We start from the raw sequence: 15,091 nt of genomic DNA on the forward strand, positions 1-15,091 counted from the left end.
CTGTGGGATACATTAATAGGGCTCTCTTCACTGGAATGATGGGGAAGAAGCACAGCCCCTTAATCATGGGCAGTCTGCACAATCTTAATGAACATCAACAGATGTAGAGCCATTCAGTAAGTAACTGGGGAGGATGGGAAATGGGGTATCCAATAAAGTGTGGAAAAGTAGCTTATAAGAGGACTTTGTAAAAAAATCTTGATGTACATATAAGCTAAGATTTTTTTTTTTTTTTAGGCATTGTTGAATTTATTTTCAAGTTTTGGACAGAGTGTGATTATTTATATGATTGCTATTTAATCTGTCATAACGAGAGCAGCAGTAATACTAATAGCCTGTGGCTTGTACCAGCACTTGGAAATGTTAACACAGTAACGACTGTTTTCCACTGTTAGCAATAACCATCACAATAGGGTGTCACATTAACCTTTATCTTCTGGATCCTGTTCATATTTTAAAATTCAATCACTGCCCAAGCAGACATTGCTAGCTTTATTATATGCTAGCTTTATTATATGAAACCAGTTGCTTTCATCTTTCTCCCTTTATTCATTCAGATCCTCTACCATAGGGGGAAACCATTAAGGAGAAGCTTCGTGTTTTCTTCATAAAGCCTCATTAAACATGGTCAGGAGGGAGATGTATCCACCCTTTCCTCCTGGATTGACTTTGGAAATCAGTCTCTAATTCAGGCGCTAGCAAGAAAGGTAGCGCTAAGGCTGCTGTGGGTGCCATGTTTTTCTTTCTTCCTGACCTTTATGCTCTCTTCTACTCAGAGTTAGGTTAAGACAGCTCACAGGGACACCAGGGTCCATAGGCTGTGAGAAGGGGCCTGGGGCTCTGGCATTTCAGCTAGACTAAGGAATTTTGCTCATCCCGCAGAGCAGCCCCTATTGTGCTCCCTGTCATAGTTGATGAGAAGTCCATGGAAATGAGATTAAGGAATGAAGGAGAATGGGCAAGTCTAAGAAAGCAAGAAGGAGGTGGTGTGTGAAGCATGTCTGATGCCAAAGCTCCTGTTCAGATTCCAGTTTACAGGCTAATTTATAAGCACAGTCTCTGGGCCTCTCTGAACCTTTGACTTAATCCTGTGGTCCTAGGTGGTGTCTGTGGAAGTCCCTGTGACAATACCCAGGGTGATGGAGACATGGGGAGTTAATACTGGAGCATCCATTTTCAATCATTATCACCAAAGGAAAAAAAAATTATACCTTTTCTCTCTAAACCTTATCATTCTTCTCTGAAAATAGAAGTCAAAGTCCTAACAGTGGCCTATAGTCCGACATACTCTGGCCCCATTACCTTTAGGACCTCATCTCTCACTCACCAACTACACTTCCTTCCCACCGTCCCCCTTGCTGTTCCTTGAATGCTAAGCATGCTTCTGTCCTGGTGCCCTGGGGTCTGGCCTATAGATTTTCAGCAACTGGTTGGGAGCTTGAAGGAAGGAGTGGCCAATGGTAACTAACATTTTCTATGGAAACAAGGGGACATGTGGGACAGGAAAAAGCCATTTGATGAGTTCTAAGACTTTCTGTAGTGAAGGTGCTGGAAAAATGGCTTTTGTGGTCATTTACACAGATTGCCATTGTTACTGGAGATAAAATTCATAGGTGTGGTTATACTCTTAAAAGGTAATTAAGAAAGTGCTGTATGATTGAGGGTTGACCAGATGCCAAAGAGCATTGATGTTCATCTGTTCCCATACTCTAGGACCTACTATTAACTGTGGAGAATGAGAACCTTAAAAAAACATACTGAGCAACCAAGAAGGCTCTGTTGCCTGTGTGCTGAGACGGGATTGAGGTCAATAGCCAGAGTTTTCTACCACTTGCTAAGGATGCATGACCCTTTATAAAACTCTCTAGTCTAATGAACTTAGTTTGAGAAGCAAACCCTGTTAATTCGCTCCCTATTCCTTGAACTCACTCACCTCCATATTTAGTTTCCATGCAGTAAGCTAATCTCCAAAGTGTGGAAAATCCTTTGGAGATCTGCAGTTAGAAAGTATTTGCAGGGGCTCCTGGGTGGCTCATTTGGTTAAGCGTCGACTCTTGATTTCAAGATCATGATCTCATGGGTCGTGAGATGGGAGTCCTGCGTTGGGCTGTGTGCTCAGCAGGGAGTCTGCTTGATCGTCCCTCTTTCCTTCTTCCTCTGCCCCTCCCCCACTTGCTCACTAACTCTCTCTCTCTCTCAAGTAAGTAAAATCTTAAAAAAAGAACGTATTTGCAGATATAGGAATAACTTAACATTTGATGAGACAACGAATCCAGAATGTTACTCTTCAAATAGGGAGAAATAATGAGAATCTAATTATAGGAAAACGTTTTAAAGATACCTACATGAGACTTATCATTGAGGCGCAAACCCTCCACTGGTTCTCTCCGTAGCAGAGTAAACCTTCTTTGGCATTTCTGGCCTTCCCCAGCTCCTGAATTCACAAATCTTTAGCAGCAAGGCTTGATGAGAATTCATATTGTCCTGCCTTGTGCTGCACAGAAGCTCCTCAGCGAGACATCCAAGGAATCGGTTCCAATCAGTGTTAAGCAAGGAGACTCAATGGCTTTGGTTACTGTCTTGGCCTAGACTAGACACCATTTCCAGTAATTGCATTGGGGAACAACCCTCATGGTTACACTCCACCGTAGATATATTTAATAGTGTCATCTGAGAGAAACAAATAGTGGACAGCTGCTTTTTTTTCTCTGAAGCTCCACAAAGGAAGGAAATTTCAGGGCTTAGAGAGAAATCACGTGTAATTGCTTCTTATGAGAACTATTACCATGGAAACACCACTTCTGTCATCCATCGGGAAGAAAGCTGTTGTCAGGTGTTAGGGGGACATCCAGTGAACCTAGCGCCTAGTATAATTCTGGGCTTATGAAGGATTTCACTTTTTAAAAATGATGCTTGCAGTACATTTGTGCCTATCCCAAGGGGATTAGAACCTTAATATTAAGTCAGTATTATTGTAGTGTACTGTCAGAGCTCTGGCTTGGGAATCAGCAATCTAGAGATTCTAGTCAGATGTTCCCTATTGATTTGGCTTCTGGTGGTATGGACGTCACTTAATTTTTGCACTCTCTCATAATAATAATAACAAATCATTTATTGATTGCTTACTATGGCCAGAAATTTTGCTAAATGCTCTATATACATTATTTATTCCTCTTGACAATCCTAAGATGAATATATATTATCCCCATTTTATGGGGGGGGGACATAGTCCTACAAAAGTTAAATACTTTCCAAGAGCACGGTGCTGGTTAGTGGTAGAAGCTGGATCTCATCCTGGGTCAGTGTGGCCTTAGAACTCACTTGTATGTGCCAGCCTTCAACTTGTAAGCTAAATGAAAATCTAAGGAATATCTTGTAGTAATCAGTGTGATGGACTGTGGGCCTCTACCTTTCATGCAGGATCACTTATTCTCAGATTAAGATACATTTACCAGAAAAATGATCTCAAAAAGCGAGAATTATATAGAAAAATACAGGTAGGAATTGAAGACAAGGAAAAAGATTAGGGCTATTTCTAAAGAAAAAAAAGGCTATGTATCATAGATTTTTAAAAAGTATTGTTACTGAGGATATCCATGACGAGATTTGTTATTTTATCTAATTATTTGTCCTTCTTAAAGCATTTGGTGGTCAAGAAATATCTATAGATGAGTTGAGAATGAAACAAAGGGGAAAATATCATTCTGTGAGCATGACCTGCTGGTGGCAGCAACAGATCACAGCAATTGTCCCTTACTGCGTTCGGAATTCCAGGCACGTCTTTAGAGCGCAGAGCTTCCTGTTTTTTGTAAGATTTCAAATCACAGGCTGCTGTTATGATAGCTATAAAAATTGGCAAATCATTCTAGCTATCAATATGACTGACAGGATTATTTTCCAGAACATTTTGTATTACCAGAGTTTTACATTCATTCCCCCCCCCAAGGGGTTAGAAGGGGGCGGGCAGAAGAGGTAAGAAGGGGTGGTATTCAATTATTAATTAAATGAGAAATGAGCAAGCCTTTTAAAAACTGATGGAATAGACCATTGAAATCAGTAACACCACCTTAGTTATTAACTTACGATTTGTTGTAAGATGAAGATAGGTTTCATAAACTGACTTTCGCACAGGATGAAAGCCTTGTTGTTTTGTTGAGAGTGTGTTGAGAGACCTCCAAGAATGATTTTTCAGTTTTCCTCCATAAACATTATTTAGGAATTCTTCAACTTTCAGATGGCTTTGAAAACATGGAAACATTAATGTTTGTTCCATAAGTACTAGAAGATAAATGAATGTTTTGGTTTTTCTATTGATGCCTGAAGAAGTGCTCACAAAGAGAAATGGAAAAATTTGAAGTTTCTAAGCCTTAATGAAGGCCAGCCTCAGGTCAGGGCAGGAGCTGTCTCCCTTCAATATCCTCAGATGCCCAGGTTCACATGATCAGATGGCGAAGCTTTCACCTGGGTGTTGCTTCCTCTCTGAGTGACTTTGTCCTGTAAACTTACCTATCTCAGAGCCTGGTTTCTGATTCTAGTGCTGCTGAGGAAGAAGTCCTAGAAGAGCCACCTTTTTATTAGTACTGAGTCAGTAGACCACATCTAGGCTCCTTTGATGGGAGAAACACACACTGAGGCTTAGAGGATGTGAGTACCTTGTAGGCAAAAAGGATCTGCATGAATTGGATCTGGAATGAGCCATTTGACAGGAAAAATGTGATCGACCTGGCATTTCATGTTGAGCCTTCAATCATTCCAATACCCTAAGATGTTTATGGCACCAGGCAAGTGCTCAACATGTGTGAATGAAGTGAAGAAATGAATGAATAAGGCAAATAATATAATACAAGAGAACTCCTTTCATTTCTTCAGCAAGGTGCTCTATGTCTTATTTCATTCATTTATTCATTCATTTTCCATACAGTGTTTGAAAACTTATGATAGTCTAGGTTTTTTGGTTGAACACCTAGATTCAGAGATGCTTATTTTTATTTTTGTAGGTTCTGCCATATGTAATTTTGGTGTGAGGAATGAGTGTGGAATCTAAGTTTTAGCAAATAGTTGGCCAGTTGTGACAACACTTAAATAATCCATTCTTTCTCCATTGATTTGCTATGTCACCCATATCCTGTAGGTTTATTTCTGGACTTCTTATATTTTCTTTTTAATTACTATGTATTTACAAAGTTTATTGGTATTTAGAAGATCAACTTTCCCTATAGTACTCTTCTTTCTCAATATTTCATTGATTATTCTATATCAATTATTTTTTTGGATGAGCTAAAATTATTTTGCCAATTGATTTTGGGGGAAAATGATATCCTTACAGTATTACAGTTCAGGAATATGGGCTGTCTCTCTAGATATTCATGTCTTCTTTTTTGTTCTTAGGAAGTGTGTTGTTTTCTTTATGTGGAAGAAAACTCTGAACATGTTGGCTCCCTTAGCAGTTCATATCTCTCCTCAGTCCTCACTCCTTAGAGAGGCCTTCCTAACCTTGCTATTTAAGTAGCATGTCCCCCTCCCTCCCCATACCTCTTTATTTTTCTTTGTTTTTCTTGATAGCACTTACTGTCTGACATAAATATTTGTTTTACATTGTATAGGATCTTTCTCCCCTGGTAGAATGTAAGCTTTGTGTGGGAGGAGACTGGATGTCCTATTCACTGTTGTATCTTCAGCTCCCAACACTGCCTGACACATTCTAGTGTGAATGTTTGTTGGCTGAATTGTATCCACCACCCATCCCTTTCCAATTTTAGCATTTTGCCATATTTGTTACAGATTTGTTTTTAAAGAAATAAAACAACATAGATAGAGTTGAAGGCTGCTTTGTATTTATCCCCAATCCTATTCTTCCTCTTCTCTCTTTGAGTCAAAATTCAAAGTTTTTTTTTTTAAATAAATGTTCATGTGCTTTTGCTTCATATTTATGTAATATCGACACTATATAGAAATGTTTGCTCTTGCTTTATTATTTTCTATTGAAGTATAGTTGACACACTAATGTAGTTACACTAACTATGGTTACATTAGTTTCAGGTGTGTTTGCTCTTGTTTTTTAATTTCGTGGAGAATGTGTATGTAAGAATATCAGTAAATGTATATATGTGTGTGACTATGTCTGCATATATATGCTTACAAATTGTCTTTTTTCACTCAGCATTAGGTTCTAGGGATTTACCCAGGCTGACATATGTATCTCTAGTTCTTTCATATTAATATTGGGTTCATAAAACACAATTTGTTTATCTGTTCTCCTATTGGCGAACTTTTAGAATTGTTGCCAATTCTTCTGCAATTACATACATTGCTGCACTGAAAATACTAGCATATGTTGGAAGTGGATTGGCTGTGTATCTTTATCTTATTAGGTGTTGCCAAATTGCTCTGTGGAGTAGGTGTACCCCATCAAGGTCTGAGAACTTTTCTTGTTCCACATCCTGGCCAACACTTAGTGCTGAGAGACTATCTTAGTCTGTTCAGGCTGCCATAGCAAGGTACCATAGATTGGATGGCTCCTAAACAACAAATTTATTTCTCACTGTTCTGGAGGCTGGAAGTCTGAGATCAGGGTGCAGCATGGTCAGTTTCTGTTGAATGTCCTCTTTGGGGTTGTGGACTACTGACTTCTCATTGTATCCTCACAGGGTGGAGAGCAGAAAACTCTCTGGGGTCTCTTTGATAAGGGCACTAATCCCATTTACGAGGGCTCCACCCTCATGATCTAATCACCTCTCAAAGGCTCCACCTCCTAACATGGGGGTTAGGATTTCAACATATGAATTTTGGGGGTATGAACATTCAGTTAATAGCATAGACTTTGAAGTTTCCAGTGTAATGGGTTTTAACTGAAATCTTTTTCTTATTTTTGAATTTTCCTGATTACCAATCAGGATAGGTATATTTTCTTTTTCTTTTTTTTTTAATTAACATATAATGTATTATTTGTTTCAGGGATATAAGTCTGTGATTCATCAGTCTTACACAATTCACAGCACTCACCATAGCACATATCCTCCCCATTGTCCATCACCCAGCCACCCCATCCCTCCCACCCACCTCCACTCCAGCAACCCTCAGTTTGTTTCCTGAGATGAAGAGTCTCTTATGGTTTGTCTCCCTCTCTGGTTTCATCTTATTTCATTTTTCCCTCCCTTCTCCTATGATCCTGTCTTGTTTCTCAAATTCCTCATATCAGTGAGATCATATGATTATTTTCTTTCTCTGATTGATTTATTTCGCTTAGCATAATACCCTCTTGTTCCATCCAGTCGTTGCAAATGGCAAGATTTTGTGTGGTGTTTTTTTTTTTTTTGATGGCTGTATAATATTCCAGTGTGTGTGTGTGTGTGTGTGTGTGTGTGTGTGTGTGTGTGTGTGTGTGTGTATCACATCTTCTTTATCCATTCATCTGTTGATGGACATCTTGGCTTTGTCCATAGTTTGGCTACTGTGGACATTGCTGCTATAAACACTGGGGTGCACGTGCCCCTTCAGGTCACTACATTGGTATCTTTGGGGTAAATACCCAGTAATGGAATTGCTGGGTCATAGGGTAGCTCAATTTTCAACTTTTTGAGGAACCTCCATACTGTTTTCCAGAGTGGCTGCACCAGCTTGCATTCCCACCAACAGTGTAGGCAGGATAGGTATATTTTCTTGTGTTAAGTAGGATGTTTGGATTTCCTCTTCTGTAAATTGCCTGTTCAGTCATGTTGTCCATTTCCTTGGTTTTTTTTCTGTTACTGATAGATAAGACTTTAAATATTTACTGATTTATTATTGATTAATATTGATTTAATTGTTTTAATAAATAATATTAATTATTTTAATTAACAATTAAATTTAATTTTTATTGATACTGATTTAATTAATATTTATTTAATAATATTTAATATTTTAGATGGTTAGTAATCCTTTGTCAGCTGTATGAGTTACAAATGTATCTTCTTCCAGCAATTTGTATTTCTTTATATATAGAATTCTTAAATTTTAATGTAGCCAAATGTGTATTTTCTTTTTGAGTATGTGATTTTTTTTTGTTTGCTTATTTGCTCATTTATTGAAGAAATTCTTTCTTGCCCCGAAGTCATAAAGAGGTTTTACAATTTCTTCTAAAAGTTTTAAGTTTTATGTTTCACTACTTAAGTCTTTAATTCATCTGGAATTTATTTTTGCAAGTGATGTGAATGGGAATCCGTATGTATTTTTTCTGCTTGCATAATTAATTGTCCCAATAATTATGAACAAATTCATCCCTTCCAACTGGAATGTAATACCACACACAGTTCAAGTTTCCACAGTTGCATGCATAAGTTCTGCATTTTGTATTCTTTTATATTAGTTTGTTAGCCTAACCCTGAAGAAATATTACATTCTCTTAATTAGTGTAAGTTTGTAATAAGTCTTGACATAGGAAGGGAAAACTTCACCCGTTAGGCTTAAAATTTGTACTGACTTGTTCTTGATATTTTGCTCTTTTAGTTTCAGAATTTTAGTTTCAGCTTGTAAAGCTTTATAGAGATATTGACATTGTTCTTTGGTCACTCATTCTCTCTTTAGTCCATTTTAATAGTGATACCACTGTATTAAGAAAAATTTGAAAAGAATATTTTATCACCCCAGAAAACCACTATATGGTTGTATATTTTCTTGGATTCTGTTTTCTATACTAAATCTTAATTTTTTAATAATAAGTCTGGTTATCTCTTCTTGGCTGAGACAGTTTCTTCTCCCTGCTCCTTCTTTCTGCTTCAGTCAGTCTTTGAACATCTTTCTGCTTCAATCTTTGAACATCTTCTAACAGCTCAGCTCCACCATGTTATAAATTATAATCCAAGTTTACAGCTATTTAAATACAGATTTTCTAAAAATAGCTCACATTGATCTTCATCTCCAGATCTTAGTAGTTGAAACCATGTTGTGATGTTTTATTCTTTTGAGTTGACATATGACGTAATCTTTCCACCTAGTGTTTTTTAGCCTAAGTCTCAAATCTTGAGTGAAACAATGTCAGTGGTTCTGAGATACCTAACATCTAGGATGAACATTTACTCATTTCCTCTGGGCAGGAAGGTAAGTTTTTCCATACCCTAAGATGCTGTAATTCTGTTGTCTCGTTGACTGTTAGTAATCCCGCTAGCTGGACACACCATAAAATGCCAGAGAAAAGCTTAAAACTTCTACTTTGCTTAAAGTGCTGATGGGGTCATTTTGTGTTCTAGGAGTTTCTGTACAGGTTAGTGTCAGTATCTTCTCCCTCCCGTGAATAAAAAAATGCAATTTTAATTGATGTTTAGAGTGTACTTTATAATGTGGATAAAATCCATGGAAACATGGAAACAAACAAGTTCTGGCAAGATGTTTCTAGAAAAATACCAAATTCAAATTTGGGGGGTGGTGGTTCTCTGCTGGAGATGAGCTCTTCTGCTGGGACTCAGCTTCACTTGTTTCTACTGGGAACTCTCAGTGCTCTGATAATCAGATTGGCTCAGCTGCGTTCCCTCTCAGAGAGGATTTTGGTGTCTCCCTTGGAATGAATTCCACTGGAGCCAGAACAGCATCCAATTTTCTCCTTCTTGTAGCATTGCCACATTGTGTTCCTTCACCACTGACTGAGGTTGGAAATTTTAGAGTTCTGTGCCATCAACCCCATTTTGAGAAGCACTGCCATGCCCTGTGGCCATGAGCAAAAATCTTGGTCAACAGAGACTTTTTATTTGGGTTCCAAGCTCACAGAGCTGGTGAATGATTCCTGTGTAAAGACCTTTGATGGTACTAGGACTGGAGAGACCTCTCCCATGAATACAAAGAATGGGATTTAAATGTAATACTATTTCTAGTATTCAGCATCTGTGTATACAATTTTTTCTTTATAAAATTGTGAAATACTTTAAAACATACAAAAAATTATATAATACAACATTGTAATAACTACGTCTGTACATCTCATACAACTTTACACAGACATAACATCTTGCTGTGTTTGTTTAAATCTCTTTTCATTAAGAAATAAAACCTAACAAATATGGTAAACCCTCTTCTGACCTCATTCCTCTTCCCAGAAAGAATTAATATCCTGAATTTGGTGCTGACCATCCCCATACATATTTTTGTATTTTGACCATACATGTATTTGTCCATGAAGTTTTTATAGTGTTGTTTTATAATAAAACTTTATATAACTTTATATCAACCTAATCTTTCTACTCTACATATTAAAAAAAAGTTATACATGCTGACACAAGTAGCACTGGTTTTTCATTTTAATTGCTGAGTAGTATTCAATTGTGTGAATATACCGCAATTCATTATTTCTCCTACTGATGAACATTTAGGTTTCCAATTTTTTTTTCTTGCTATTATAAACAATGCTCCCAAGTTTATTTTTGTCCATGTCTCCTTGTACACATTAACAAGACTTTCTCTCAAAGTGGAATCACTCAGCCATAAGATATGTCCATTTTTATGGTTAAATGACTCTCCAGAGAGGTTTTTGTCAATCTATATGGGAGCGAAATTGTTCTTATTGTTATTTAATTTTGTATTCCTTTAACTACAAGTGGAACTGAGTGTGTTATATTTTTATTGACTGTTCAGACTTTTTCCTCAGAGAATTATCCACTTTAAACTTCAAATCCACTTAAATTTTAAACTTAAAATTGGATTGGACTTTCTCCTTTAAAAATTTTTTTGGTCTGAATTCTTTACTTATTCTGAATACTAATCTTTTGTAATGGCAAATATCTTCTTTCATGTGACTTGTATTTTCACTTTGTTACTAGTATCTTTTGATGTACAGAGGTTTTTATTATTTTTATTATTTATTTATTTATTTATTTTTAATATATATTTGTTAAAGATTTTATTTATTCATTTGCGAGAGAGACAGAGAGAGCACAAACAGGGGGAGAGGCAGAGGGAGAGGGAGAAGCAGACTCCCCGCCGAGCAGGGAGCCCAATGCGGGACTCAATCCCAGGACCCTGGGATCATGACCCAAGCCGAAGGCAGACGCTTAACCGTCTGAGCCACCCAGGTGCCCCACAAAGGTTTTTAAATTTAGACTTCCCTTATGTTTTACTTCTTGTATTTTGGTTAAAAAATTATTTCCTACCCTAAACTCATAAATACATTTTTCTGTATGTTAGTGTTTTCCTTTTTACTTTTAAGGATTTAATCTACCTGAAATTTATTTTCATACATGTTGTTTCATTGGGATCTGATTTTTCCTTTTTCCTTTATGGATCACCATTTATTCCAGCACCATTTATTGACAGTTGATTCTCTTCCCATGATTTTTTAGTGTTATCTTTGACAAATATAAAATTTTTATATTTATGTTTCTGTTCCTAGGCTCTCTGTTACCTCTCATTTATATATTTGGCTATCCCTGTTCCAGTCCCATGCTGTTATTAGTCACTATAGCTTAATGTCCAAATGTGTTCTTCCAAATGTATTGGCTATTTTTTGGCTTTTGGCATTTACATATAAATTTGAGAATTAGATTGTGAAGTTGCAACAAAGAACATTCTTGGTATTTTGCCTTTGCACCAACTTCTCAGGATTCATTTTGGGAGACTTGCTGTCTTGGTGATATTGGGGCTCCCCATCTATAAACATCACATACTTCTCCATTTATTTACTCCTTCAATAATGCTTTGTGACTTTTCTTCTGTAAAAATATTGTACATAAATTATAGATTTAGCCCTTGGCACCAGGTAGTATTTATTGTTTGTGAAAGACATGATGTTAGAAATTACTGTTTGCAAAAGAAATAAAAGGCATCTGAATCGGCAAAGAAGAAGTTAAGCTCTCACTCTTTGCAGATGATATGATACTTTATGTGGAAAACCCAAAAGACTCCACCCCAAAACTGCTAGAACTCATACAGGAGTTCAGTAAAGTGGCAGGATATAAAATCAATGCACAGAAATCAGTGGCATTCCTATACACCAACAACAAGACAGAAGAGAGAGGAATTAAGGAGTCGATCCCATTTACAACTGCACCCAAAACCATAAGATACCTAGGAATAAATCTAACCAAAGAGGCAAAGAATCTGTACTCAGAAAACTATAAAATACTCATGAAAGAAATTGAGGAAGACACAAAGAAATGGAAAAATGTTCCATGCTCATGGATCGGAAGAACAAATATTGTGAAGATGTCAATGCTACCTAGAGCAATCTACACATTTAATGCAATCCCTATCAAAATAGCATCAACATTTTTCAAAGAAATGGAACAAATAATCTTAAAATTTGTATGAAACCAGAAAAGACCCCGAATAGCCAGAGGAATGTTGAAAAAGAAAAGCAAAGCTGGTGGCATCACAATTCCGGACTTCAAGCTCTGTTACAAAGCTCTAATCATCAAGACAGTATGGTACTGGCACAAAAACAGACACATAGATCAATGGAACAGAATAGAGCGCCCAGAAATGGACCCTCAACTCTGTGGTCAACTAATCTTCGACAAAGCAGGAAAGAATGTCCAATGGAAAAAAAGTCTCTTCAACAAATGGTGTTGGGAAAATTGGACAGCCACATGCAGAAGAATGAAACTGGACCATTTCCTTACACCACACACAAAAATAGACGCAAAATGGATGAAAGACCTAAATGTGAGACAGGAGTCCATTAAAATCCTAGAGGAGAACGCAGGCAGCAACCTCTTCGACCTCAGCTGCAGCAACTTCTTCCTAGAAACATCTCCAAAATCAAGGGAAGCAAGGGCAAAAATGAACTATTGGGACTTCATCAAGATAAAAACCTTTTGCACAGCAAAGGAAACAGTCAACAAAACCAAAAGACAACTGACAGAAAGGGAGAAGATATTTGCAAATGACATATTGGATAAAGGGCTAGTATCCAAAATCTATAAAGAACTTATCAAACTCAACACCCAAAGAACAAATAATCCAATCAAGAAATGGGCAGAAGACATGAACAGACATTTTTCCAAAGAAGACATCCAAATGGCCAACAGACACATGAAAAAGTGCTCAACATCGCTCTGCATCAGGGAAATCCAAATCAAAACCTCAGTGAGATACCAGCTCACACCAGTCAGAATGCTAAAATTAACAAGGGAGGAAACGACGGATGTTGGCGAGGATGCAGAGAAAGGGGAACCCTCCTACACTGTTGGTGGGAATGCAAGCTGGTGCAACTACTCTGGATAACAGTATGGAGGTTCCTCAAAAAGTTGAAAATTGAGCTACCCTATGACCCAGCAATTGCACTACTGGGTATTTACCCCAAAGATACAAACGTAGTGATCCGAAGGGGGATGTGCACCCCAATGTTTATAGCAGCAATGTCCACAATAGCCAAACTATGGAAAGAGCCAAGATGTCCATCAACAGATGAATGGATAAAGAAGAAGTGGTATATATATACAATGGAATTTTATGCAGCCATCAAAAACCCCGAAATCTTGCCATTTGCAACGGCGTGGTTGGAACTAGAGGGTGTTATGGTAAGCGAAATAAGTCAATCAGAGAAAGACATGTATCATATGATCTCACTGATATGAGGAATTCTTAATCTCAGGAAACAAACTGAGGGTTGCTGGAGTGGTGGGGGGTGGGAAGGATGTGGTGGCTGGGTGATAGACATTGGGGAGGGTATGTGCTATGGTGAGCACTGTGAATTGTGTAAGACTGATGATGAATCACAGACTGTACCTCTGAAGCAAATAATACATTATATGTTAAAAAAAAAATAGTAGGAAGGGAAAAATGAAGGGGGGGAAATCGGAGGGGGAGATGAACCATGAGAGACTATGGACTCTGAGGAACAGACTGAGGGTTCTAGAGGGGAGGGGTATGGGGGGATGGGTTAGCCTGGTGATAGGTATTAAGGAGGGCACGTATTGAATGGAGCACTGGGTGTTGTACGCAGACAATGAATCATGCAACACTACATCAAAAACTAATGATGTAATGTATGGGTAATTAACATAACATAATACAATTTTAAAAAAAAGAAATTACTGTTTGCTACTTGTTTTTTTACTGTTGCATAGAAAAGTAGTTGATCGGTGCCTATTGATCTTGTATCCCAATAACTTGTTGAATTCTAATAGTGTATAATTCTCTGGGGTTATCTGTGTTGTTATATCCATGAGTAATGACAGTTTTGTTATTCTTTTGTAACTCTTATATCATTTTTTTCTTGTTTTCACTGTTAGCAGGGTCTTCCAGTACAGTGTTGGATAGAATCAGTGATAGTGGGCATCCTTTACTTTTTCTACTTTAAAGAGAATGGATCTAATATTTATCATTGAATAAGATATTTGCTGTAGGTATTTGGTTGATTCCCATTCTCAGATTAAGGACATTCTTTTCTATTCTTATTAATACGATTAAAAAATGATGAATGTATTTTCAGTTGTAGCAAATGCATTTTCTGCAACTATTGAGAGAATCACGTAACTTTCTTTGCTTTGTTAATGGGGTAAATTACATTAATAAATTTTCTAATATTATACCATGTTTGTATCTCTAGAATAAACCCAGTTTAGTCAAGAGGAATTTTTTATATATTCAGATTTTAAAGATTTTATTTTTTATTTATTTGGGGGGTGAGGGGCAGAGGGAGAGGGAGAGAATCTCAAGTGGACTCTGCTGAGCATGGAGCCCCACACAGGGCTTGATCTTACCACCCTGAGATCATAACCTGAGCCAAAACCAAGAGTGGATACTTAATCGACAGAGCCAACTAGGCGCTCCTGTACATATTCAGATTTTAAGAAACATTTTTTTAAATTTAAATTCAATTAGCCAGCATATAGTACTACATTAGTTTTTGATGTAGTGTTCAACGATTCATTAGTTGTGTATAACAGTCAGTGCCCTCCTTAATGCCCATTCCCCCATCTCCCTCCCTTTCCACAACCCTCAGTTTGTAAGAGACATTTTTTTAAGACTTTTGTATTTATCTTCATAAATGAGATTAGTCTATAATTTTCCTTTGGTTTTGGTATAATGGTTATATTAGCTTCATTAAATGAACTGTAGAATTTGTCTTACTTTTATATGCTCTGGAACATAAGATTGAGATTGCCTTCTTTGAGTATTTGCTAGA

The sequence above is a fragment of the Eumetopias jubatus genome, unplaced genomic scaffold (genome assembly GCF_037043125.1).
Source record: "Eumetopias jubatus isolate StellerSeaLion01/CBP00866 unplaced genomic scaffold, mEumJub1_p1.0 scaffold_4, whole genome shotgun sequence".
Classification (NCBI taxonomy): domain Eukaryota; kingdom Metazoa; phylum Chordata; class Mammalia; order Carnivora; family Otariidae; genus Eumetopias; species Eumetopias jubatus.